We start from the raw sequence: 12237 nt of genomic DNA on the forward strand, positions 1-12237 counted from the left end.
AGTACACATAAATTTATTGTCTTGTTAGCCTTCTGGCCTAGTTAAGTGTTCCTTCCTCCGGCCTCAAGGTTATCATACAGGACTAACATTATATAAAAGAGTTATCATTATATCTCGATTCCCGAGCCTTTATATGAGATACATTATATAAATGAGTTAAAGGCTTCGAACTAGTTGACATAATTTATACTAGAAACACAGTTGTGAGTCTAAGGTCATGACACACTAACCGAACCCCTTAGCATAATTTCACAATAATATAGTTATCAGTAGTCAATTATGTCCATTAAGGATAAAGGGAAACCCGAGTGAGAAAAAGATTCTTTTTTAAAACTAGTCTACCCGTGAGTGGTTTGAGTGAGCCCAAGTGTAAAGTACAATTATATTAAGGGTATCAAGGGACCAAAAGTAGGTTTATGAATCTGGTGGAGAGTGTTGAAAACATATGAAAGACTGGGGTAGGTCTAAGAGTAAGGTAAAGCTCGGTGTCATGTGAAAAATAAAATTTTCATGGTACAAGAACAACACCTAATTATGAGATGTTTAAGAATAGATGTGAGGATTGGGACATTGAAAAGCATAATCAACAAGGCTTGTTAAGGGAGATTATAATTATTTGATAGCCATGGATTTTATTACTACGCAAGAATGTAAAGGTTCTTTGTTGGGTATTCCTATGATTATCACAGACTATAGTGTTGGCTTGGAATATTATCTCAACTGGAGGTCTTGAGAGTATGATATTACTGTAATTACTAAAATTGTCGATATGCCTTAGTGGAATGCTGCAGTTGAACCCTAGTTGAAGGCTTATATTGAACTTGGTTCTACGATAAGGAGATACACAAGGGATAATTTTGTTTAGCAGTTATTGAGTATGGACATTGAGTTGTCGTGTGAATGTGTGATTATCTAAGACTATAGTGACAGACTATGGAGTTTATAGTCATCCTCCTATATTTATGATTATGGTTGTATATTCCCTCATGCATCTTTTTTTGCAATGGAATGAGTATGAATTCATGCATTGCATGAGATTTATTTACTGGGCATTAGCTCATTATTTTGTTGTTACCCCCTTTCAGGTGTCGCTTGATACTTAGACATCTTATGGACTCCGAACTCAGTAGCAAGGACTTTATGAATAGGATTTTCAGAATTCTTGTATTATTGTATAAGATTAGTTTATATTTGTCTTTGTAAATACTCAAGTGCTTATAAAGTTCCAAGATTTAAATTTTCCGCATTTTTATAAACTTTGTTTTAAAGTTTTACTGTTAGATGTCATGTATATTTGTAGGGCTTGTCCTGTTGACGAGTGTGTATACTATGTACTCATTTATGGCCCTTTTCAAAAATCATCCATGACCGATCTATGGTTGAATTTGGGTGAAAAATGTGTGCAAAATACAAAAATCCTGTCTTTTGTGGCGCAAGTGGCGATGCATCGCCTGATTCTGTTTTAACCTCCTCCCTCGACACGGCTCACTAAAACATGCATAAATTTTTTATTTGAACTCCAAATACAACGATGCATTAAGGTATAGAAATCTGAGAAAAATATCTACAATTTCTATTTCTAAGCGATTTTCTAGAATATAATTAAATAATGGTCAAAATTAGGCTTGAAGTTCCAAGATGGCCACAAAATTATCAATTAAGCTTATTCCTACAAACTTTAACATAACACATTAAATCCACATAAAAACTTGAAGTAAGCACACCAAATCAAGACACATTTATTGTATGTCCCAATTCTCACATCTCATAATTAGGTGTTGTTCTTGTACCATGAAAATTTTATTTTTCACATGACACCGAGCTTGACCTTTCTCTTAGACCTACCCCAGTCTTTCATATGTTTTCAACACTCTCCACCAGAATCATAAACCTACTTTTGGTCCCTTGATACCCTTATGATAATTTTACTTTACACTTGGGTTCACTCAAACCACTCACGGGTTGACTAGTTTTAAAAAAGTACCTTTTTCTCATTCTATTTACACTTCAGTAATGTGAAAGTGTGCAGGAATAAGCTTAATTGATAATTTTGTGGCCATCTTGGAATTTCAAGCCCAATTTTGACCATTATTTATTTATATTATAGAAAATCGCTTAGAAATAGAAATTGTAAATATTTTTCTCAAATTTCTATACCTTAATGAATCGTTGTATTTGGAGTTCAGATAAAAAAGTTATGCATATTTTAGTGTGCCATGTCGAGGTAGGAGGAAAAAATGGAATCAGGCGATGCATCGCCACTTGCGCCTTAAAAGTCAAGATTTTTGTATTTTGCACACATTTTTCACCCAAATTCCACCATAGATCGGTCAAGGACGGTGTTTGAGGCTAGGGCTCATCTAAAATACTTATATAAAGGAAAAGAAATACAATTTGAAAGGGAGAAACACATTGGAGGCAACTAGAGAGCAAAAATCAAGAGTTTTTCATAATTCTTCTTCATCTTTTCTCATTTTTTTTCTTTTTCTTAGAGTATTGAAAATATTTTGAGATTATGAGCCATATCATGAGTGGCTAGTTTTCTTATTTGTTATGGTGTAGATGGATCTCTTATTATGATTCTAGCTTTATGATTTAATGCGAAGCTTATTTTAGTCCAATATTGCTATTGTGTTCTACTTTGATATATTGGTGCTATATTTATGATTTATATATTGTGATTCATTATATGATTGTAATTAGGGCTTTATTTAGATTGTAAGAATTATTACTCGAGAGGCGAGCGTTTAAACAATCCGACAGCGGGTAGAACAACTTAGGTTATCTGAGGTCGAGAGGTAATCATGGAGCTAGGTACCCAAAATAGTTCTAGTTTGTGAAATCGAGAGGTGGAATATTTAGAATTGTTTCTAGAGTGGAACTTAATGAATGTAGGGATAAATTTTCGTATAAAGATATAGACTAGTTATCACTTACACATTCTTTAAGCGACACTCGAGAGAGGGTATAGAGATAAAACAATGCTTTAGGTTCTAGAGAATATTGGATTGAATTAGGCACATTAAGGAGTGAGATTAGAATTATAGAAGAGTGAAATTGAAACCTTAACATTTGTCAATATTTTGTGTTTTTCCAAACTAATTTTAATTTACTGTTTGTAATTTATATTTTTTTATTTCTATTTTCTTCCAACATTCTTAATTGCCTGCTCAGATAAAATTAAGAATTAGTATATATTGTATTTAGTTTATTTAATTGATTTTTAATCTTTGTGGGTGATATCGGTCTCTTGACCACATTATTACTTGTTCTACTTGTGCACTTGCAAGTATATCTATTATTTTTTGCAACACCTATGAATGTGTAGTAGATGTACTCGACGTAGCGGGTTGTTACAACATGTGTCATTTTTTTGTTTGAAATACCATATCTCCAAGGTATCTTAACTAGAAAGATGTCCCAAGACCAGTTTTCACATCTATTTTTGGACATATTAGACGAAAGTAATCTATTACATTTTAATTATTTAGGATTTCAAATAATCTTACTATATTAAAAATATTTATTGTTAATAATTGTAGACGAAATTTGTTTATCCACGTGACAATGTTGGGAACATAGATCAAATTGAGAAATTGATAATGAAGGGATTTCGTGATTGGAGACATGATATGAAAGTCTACTGGGAAGATACTATTGAAGAATTTGATCTTGAGCATGCAAATGTAAGACCTTACAAGGGGTTAACCAGGAAGATTTGGCTTTTCTAGTTGCCTACTAGAATACTGAGGAACATAAGGCACAAAATAATTTACATAAAGTTAGAAGCATTCACATTAATATTCTTATTCAATTGTGATTTTCTTTAAAGACAATTTATATTCGAAATGCGGCGAATCGTTCCAAAATGAAACTTCCTTGAGGATGGGGATCCAAATCAATTGTGTCTCATGTTCATGATCATGTATGTACATTATCATATCATTTGTCATATATAAAATATATTTAGAAAGTAAATATACTAACTTCGTCTGGGATCTTGTAGAGGCACTTAATGAATTTACGCCCATTGGGTGCAAGCGGATCTATAAAAAAAGAGAGTAGTTGATGGAAAGGTCTAGACATATAAGGCTCGACTCATGGAAAATGGTTATACCCAAAGAGAAGGGGTTGACTATGAGGAATTTTTTTCTTTAATAGCCATGTTGAAATCTATTCACACACTCTTATTCGTAGTCACATGTCATGATGATGAGATTTGGCAAATGGACTATAACAACCCTCAAAACATACTAGACCAAACTCATGCGAAAATTCAAAGTTTTTACTTTTAACTCATTGTATCGAAAATCCATATAAGAAAAAACTTTTAAAAAGATCGTGTCCGCACACTTTTAGTTTAGTAAACAAAAATACAACTACTCTTCCATAGAGTTATAACAAAATAATTTTCCCAAAAGAAATAACAAACTTCCAGCTTTTTCTTTTCAAAATGGTGATCCATCAAATACCTCCCCAAGTCAGGCCACATGTACATATCCACAAGTAGACTCCGATGCTCACTGCTCCACTTTGCTTTTGAACTTATCTACAACATGAAACAATTAGGTAAGCGCAAATTCTTTATAAGAATAGCCTTACAGACAAGTATACTAAAACCTAGTAACAGGTCGACCTAAGGAAGATATCGCTTTTGGTCATTAGGGTATTTGATAAGTTTTGACCCTATCATACAATTCTCAAACAATAGTCAAAAGAAAATCAAATACTTTGATTGTACCTAACAACCAACGTTACACATATTATAATAATCTGCTCTCTGAAAATCTCAGAACATTGGAGATATATATAATTACACAATTTAATGAACTCAACAAACAAAAAGGATCTTGGCTCCAACCCCGACTTTATCTTTCCATGTCTTGCCTCCAACCTAGACTATAATTTTACCATGTCCTTGTTCCAATCGGGACTATAATTTCACCATGTCCTGGCTCCAACCCGGACTATAATTTCACCACGTGTTTGCTCTAACCTAGACTATAATTTCACCATTTCCTAGCTCTAACGCAGACTATAATTTCACCATGTCCTGGCTCTGACCTAGAATATATTTTACCATGTCCTGGCTCCAACCCGGACTATAATTGCACTAAGGTTCTAGCTCCAACCCGAACTCACATACCATTAAGTCGTAGAATGCATAAGCATTATAAAGGTAGGCAATAAGCATACTCTGGTCTTAACGACCCGAACAAAACTAGTGTAATCTACTACTACAAGCACACACTAGTATATTCATGTTGTAGCCAAGAAAGAGTAAGGATAACTTACCAGGAGTCCTTAGTTCCCAGCTGGATATTTAACACCGCTATTCATTTTCCTTTTTCGTAGTTACTGTAATTAATACAATGTACTCAGATTAAACTATGGCATACTCTTATAGCTTATATTATATGATAGCTATATGCAATAAAGTTCTCTTAGAGACTCTATACTATAGCCTCTTATACACCTTACAGTGTATAAAGTGAGATTTCGTTTCAGTCATTAAAATATCATGAGAAAATCGGCCTCACCGCAAGACACTCTCTGTGCCGTGCATCTTAATATTATTTAACTAAAGAACCCTCCTATCAGATAACTCATATTTTGGTTTTAGGAAAAAGGAGTTCTATTTAAATCATAACTTTCAAAAAATACCAACTTGTCATCCTCTTACAAAAGTTTACCCTTTTCTATCATTTACCAAAATACCACTTTTTGACCCCTTACAAATAATATCTAACAATGTTATCCCATTCTCTTAAAGGTTCTATAAAACCAAAACTCCCATTCTTACCATTTTTATCCATAACCTATGATCTCTTTTTATGTTATTTTTGAAAAGAAGGGCAATTTGACCCTTAACTTATAAAATGGTAAAAAAATCAACTTTCAAATTAACTCAAGCTGATTTGGGATTGGTTAAGTCTTCAAATTGTTAGTTATATTTGCAAAGTATTATTTCTTCCCATATCCAAAACTTTAATGTCATTATATGTTTTAAAGCAATAAAGTCTCGTTTTACAGCTTTTGCCCTCAATTGAGTATTTTAACCAAAACCCTTAAACTATTATTCAGGTATTATCTGTCATAAGGACGGGAACAAGGCAAAAGCCTTGCATCAAAACTTGTTTTAGGTTAAGAGAACTAACCTCCCAAAAATAATTTTTCATTAAGGTTCGAAATTACTACTTTTCAGATATTAGGGAAAACTTAGAAAAAACATTTCTCTTAAACCATGACATAGTTGTCTATACAATTTTACAGGGACACTTATAGAAAACTTAAATAATTCCCCCCAAAATTTCATAATTTTTGGGATGTCAAAACCCATTCAAATTTTACAGGGATCTTTGTACATGTCTACATTTGCTTCCTTCAAAATTTCATATTTTTGGAGAAATATAACCCATCAAAATGTTTAAAGCAATCTGGGCAGTGCTTGCTGCCGATAAGTTTTGTTTCCAAATATTAGGGCAACTTTGAAAAATCATATCTCTCATTCTTTAAGACATTTTCCTCTACAATTTTACCATGACCCTTATACATGTTTAAAATAATACCCTAACAAATTTCATAGCTTTTTTATTAGGAAAACTCTTTCAAAAGTGATAAATGAGTTTTAGGCTAGCATTTAGGAAGGTTTTCATTAGTTTAGGGCTATTTTATTGCAGATGTATTCTTGTATGTTCATGTTTTAGGGTTTTGAAGTTAAGACGGTGAAAAGAGATGAATGAAGAAAAAGTGGGAGAAAATGGAGCTACTTTGGACAAAATTGAGTCGTTTTGGAAGCAAGGAGCCCAAGTTACGTTAATATGATTCGCGCCCCAACGTTAGCTCAATAGCGTTGTAGCACTAATTGTAGTATTTGAAGGCCTTTTACTTCTGTAAATAGCACTACATCGCTATTTATGTTGCGCTGCAGCACTAGAGGAATTCGTTGGGGGCCTATTAAGTGACATTATTCTACGAATTTTAGCAGACTGGTTAGCTTTGTTAATCCTAGATTAAGAAAAGACTGCTTGTTTTATTGTTTTCTAGATTTCTTCTTCATCTTAATTCCTTAGGTTATTTTCTATGAACAATTATCTGAATTTTATTGTCATTATGTTATCTATGAACTAAATCCTCTTTCTAGGGGTTAATGTATTCGCTTGAATTTCTATTTAATTTTTTTATGATGTTCTATTGATACTTCTTCTTTATTCTAATCTATATGATGTTTGCCTAATGCTAATAAATACTTGATTACTATTTGCTTGATTTATGATTTTGATTCAAAACTCGAAAGATGCGAATTGAATATGCTATCGTTATATAGACATAGGTTACATATTGGAAGAAAGTACCTGTATGACTTGTGTAGCAATTAGGTTACCACTCTTAAGGCCTGCTATGTGTTTAAGATTACCACATAGATGTATAAAACTTGCATATAGGTTGAGATCTTATTCTTTAAAAAAGTATAGGAATTGATTTTTGTTGACCTGCTATTAGAATAGGAAGAAGAGATTTAGAACTGATTAGTAAAATTAATTGAATGAAAAGTTGATGAAATTAATTCCCTAACCTTTTTGTTATTGATTTTATCATTTTATTCATTGTTCTATTTACAAATATTTAAATTTTGTTCGTGGTTTATAATTGTTAATCTTAATTTTATTCACCGAATAGAAAGTGAAAAATGATTATTGGTAATTGGTTAATAGTCTCTGTGGGATGATATCCATTCTTACGGAATTTATTACTTGACACAACCACGTATACTTGTGTACATATTTTATCAATCAAGTATTTGGTGCCGTTTCCAGGGACTAATAACCAATATCATAAATTAATTATTTTTCATTCTACTTTGGTTTTATTCTAACGTTTTCTAATTTGAGTTGCTTTTAAATTTCTCAATTTCAGGAGACCTAGTTTTTGCAACATCAGGGTTTGAATATACTAGTGCCTATTGATCCTGAGATTGAGAAGACCTGCAGAAGAAAAAGAAAACAGAAAATACTAGAAAGAATGCCACCGAACGTTAATAATGTTACCAACAATAATCTGAATTAGGGTAATGAAGGTAATGCTGCAGCTGAGGCTGACCCACAACTGAGGGACTATGTACACCCTACTGCTACAGGGATACACTCTACTATTCGCCCACCTATTGTCAAGGCGAATAATTTTGAGATGAATCCTTCGATTATCCAAATGGTTCAGAATTGCGTTCAGTTTGGGGAGCTACTTAATGAGGATTCGAACCTCCATATTACCAACTTTTTGGAGTTATGCACTACTTTAAAAATGAATGGAGTAAGTAATGATGCAATTCGTTTGAGGCCATTCCCATTTTCTTTTAGAGACCGAGCTAAAAGTTTTTTAATTTCACTACAAGCCAACTCCATTGACATGGGAGGACCTTGCCCAAAAATTCATCGCTAAGTATTTTCCTCCTGCTGAATCAGCCCGGATTAGAGGTCAAATAAATAATTTCTGTCAATTTGAGGTGGAATTATTATATGATTCTTGGGAAAGGTTTAAAGAGTTGCTTCAAAAATGCCCACATCATGGTATAGTGAAATGGATGTTGGTGCACACTTTTTATAATGGGCTGAGGGGAGACACAAGGACTATAATAGATTCAGCAGCCAGGGGGTGGAAGCATTTATGAGCAAAAGTTGTAATGAAGCATATGAGCTCTTGGAGGAGATGGCCATGGATAACTATCAATGGCCAACTGAATGAGAAAATAAGATGGTGGTGGGAGTTCTAGAAGTTTATCCTATTGCTATGCTCACCACTTAAATTCCTTCGGTTGCCAAGCAAATGCAACAACAAAATAAAATTTCAGCTCAAGCAATGCAACTACAACCCACTCCTATTATTTGTGAGACATGTGGAGGCCTTCATCACATTGACCAATGTCCAGCAACGGGTTCTTATTCAGTAGATGATATTCCACTTGAAAAGGTGAAAGCCATTGGTAATTACCCGAGGCAACCGAATAACATCCCATACTCCAGCATACAAGAACTGTCCAAATATGTCATGGAGTAATAATCAAGGGCACCAACCACAGTATCATTCAATTCTGCCTAAATATCCTCCAAACAGACAATCCTACGGGCTAAATCAAAGACCCTTTTATAACACTCAAAGGACAAATGCCACAACATCAACATCCATTGCCTCAAGTGACTAAACTAGAGGTACCCGCTGATTTAATAAGTCAATTTATGGCAGAAACCAGACCCTCCATTTGGAGCTTAGAAACACAATATGGCCAACTTGCAAAGTTAATGGTGGACCGTAATCAAGGGGCTCTACCTAGTTCAACTGTGGTGAACGCCAAAGTGCAATGACAAGCTGTAACTTTGAGGAGCGGGACTAAGTATGATGGGACTACAGTGGAAGACAAGGGAAAGAAGATAGAGGGTCAATATTTCACTAGTCCAGCACAAGAGGAGGTTACTAAAGACCTTCCAAAGAAAGATAAGCTGATATACACCAAGCCTACACCAAAGATTCGTTATCCTTAGCGGTTCCGAAAGGCCATTCTTGACAAACAATTCTCCAAATTTCTCAAGGTATTTATAAAACTTAACATTAACATTCCCTTTGCCTAGTTGTTTGAAGTTTATGAAAGAATTATTGTCTAATAAGAGAAAAATGGAGAATTATGAAACCGTGGCTTTGACAGAAGAAGTAGTGCAATTATTCAAAAGAAGCTTCCTCAAATGTTAAGAGATCCGGGTAGCCTCACTATACCTTGCACCATTGGGAATTTTCATTGTGAGAGGGCTTTATGTGAGTAGGGTGCAAGCATTAATCTAATGACGATGTCCGTATTTAGAAGAGTTGGTTTTGGGGAAGCTAGACCCACTACTATTACTCTTTAATTGGCTGACCATTCGTTGACACATTCTTGAGGTATTCTTGAAGACGTTCTGGTCAAAGTGGACAAATTAATCTTTCTCGCACATTTTATTGTGCTTGATATAGTGGAAGATGAAGATGTTCCAATTATTTTGGGGAGACAAATTTTAGCCACCAGTCAAGCCTTCATAGATGTTAAAAAATGAGAGTTGAGGCTAAGAGTGCAGGGCGATGAGGTTGTATGTAATGTGTTCAAGGCTTTGAAGTATCCTAGAGCAAGTGATAGTTGCTTTAGTGTGAATGTAATTGAGGAAAGTTTGTCAAAGGGAAAACTCATCGATGATCTGCTTGATAGGAGTCTTATTTCACCAAGTATGGATGACTGTGATGACACTTAGGTCATTGAATATGTAAATTGGTTAAATTCTGTTGGACCTGTTTATAATAAGATCTATGAGGAACTTGGACAAGGGCACGAGAGACCACTATCATCTATTAAGAAGCCATTGGTACTTGAATTGAAGACTTTACCGGAACATCTCAAGTACACTTATTTGGGTAAGAATGACTCTCGCCTGGATATTATTTCAACTTCATTATCTACTGTTGAAGAGGAAAAAATATTAAGAGTGCTTCGACCTCATAAATTGGCCATTTGTTGGACCTTAGCTGATATAAAAGGAATTAGTCCCTTTAATGTTATGCACCATATTCTAATGGAAGAGGACAACAAGCCTAGCATTGACACTCAAATGAGGCTAAATCGAACTATGAAAGAGGTAGTTCGAAAAGAAATTTTGAAGTGGTTATACGCTAGTGTTATTTATCCAATCTCGGATAGTTCATGGGTAAGCCCGGTATAAGTGGTTTTGAAAAAGAGTGGAATGACGGTAGTAAAAAATGAGAACAACGAGTTAATTCCAACTCGTACAGTGACAGGGTGGAGAATTTATATTTATTACTGGAAATTAAACAAGGAAACAAGGAAAGACCAATTCCCATTGCCTTTTGTTGATCAAATGCTAGATAAACTATCAGACCATCATTTTTATTACATCCTAAATGGGTACTCTAGTTATCATCAAATACCTATTGCTCCCGAAGACTGAGAGGAAATGACTTTCACTTGTCCTTATGGTACATTTGCTTTTCGTAGAATGCCATTTGGATTATGCAATGCTCCTGCTACTTCTTAGCAAAGCATGATGTCACTATTTTCTGATATGGTGGAAAAGAGCATTGAAATATTTATGGATTGTAGCGTCCCAAATTGCTAATAAGGCTTAGGGCCTTGATTAGCGTGCCTGGAGGGAAATAAGTGGTTTATTATGTTAATGTGTGAATTTGATGAGTATGTGATTAGAAATGCATGTTTAGGTGAATTAAATATGCATATGGGGCCCGTTTGGTTGTTAGGGGCATGTTTGTAATTTTAGCCCATTGAGGGCATAAATGCAATATTTGTGATTATTGTGATATATTTGTGTTGCACGATCCGAGACAGTCCTAGGGAGTGGTTTAGCTAGAAAGTCACAATGTGGTCGAATACCCAACTCGGGGCGAGTCGAGAGCTATTTCGAGCATTAGACATTTTATGGGGTTATCACGTTATAAAAATAAATATTTGGATATATATTTGAAGTTAGAACATTTAGGAGGGAATATAAGGGAAATTTACCATTTTTCCCTCAGGGACGTTTTTCGTACCCCGAGCCTTGGAGGTAACTTTAGAGACCTAAGTTAAGTAAATAAAACTTAGAAACATTCAAAAACTTAGAGAACCGACCCTCTCCCTGTCTTGGAGTTTTCTCTCTCTCTTTGGATGCTTGAAGACTTTGATCTATTGGAGAACTTTGGCTTGCTTATCAAGGGTATTGAGGCTGGTGGAGATTGAGGATTAGCTCAGGGAAAAGCTATCAGCTGAGGTAAGGATTCTAGCACCTAATTATCTAAATTATGTTTAGTTTTGTTGGTATTTCAAGGTTATGCATGTGAGCTAGGTGGTGAATCACTCTTGAGTTTCTAGATGTGATTTTAGGTTAATTATTGTTAGGTATTGTTGCTGAGACTATAGTAGAGCTACTGTGGTGATTAAGTTGGATTGTTGGGTTGATTTTTGAGTAAACTTGCTTGGTTTTAGTTGTGAAAATGGAGGATTTTTCAACGTTTGAAGGGTTGGGCCGCGGCATTGAACTTGCTGAGCCGCGGCCCTTTAGAACACTTGGGAGGCCAGGAAGAAGGGCGAGCCGCGGCACACACGGGATTGGGCCGCGACGCGCATGGGCAAAATTTTGAGGCTGAGCCTCTGGTTGAGGCGGGCCATGGCATGGGATCTTGGGGCCACGACGGTTAGTGAGATTTTGG

General features: G+C 34.9%; 1 non-coding gene across 1 annotated transcript; it reads right to left on the reverse strand.

The window, feature by feature from the left end:
- Positions 1 to 8464: 8464 nt before the first annotated feature.
- Positions 8465 to 8571, reverse strand: LOC133807485 (small nucleolar RNA R71). The gene has a single exon (XR_009879397.1). It is a non-coding gene; the product is annotated as a small nucleolar RNA R71 (small nucleolar RNA).
- Between the last annotated feature and the right edge of the window lie 3666 nt (positions 8572 to 12237).

The sequence above is a fragment of the Humulus lupulus genome, chromosome X (genome assembly GCF_963169125.1).
Source record: "Humulus lupulus chromosome X, drHumLupu1.1, whole genome shotgun sequence".
NCBI classification, from domain to species: domain Eukaryota; kingdom Viridiplantae; phylum Streptophyta; class Magnoliopsida; order Rosales; family Cannabaceae; genus Humulus; species Humulus lupulus.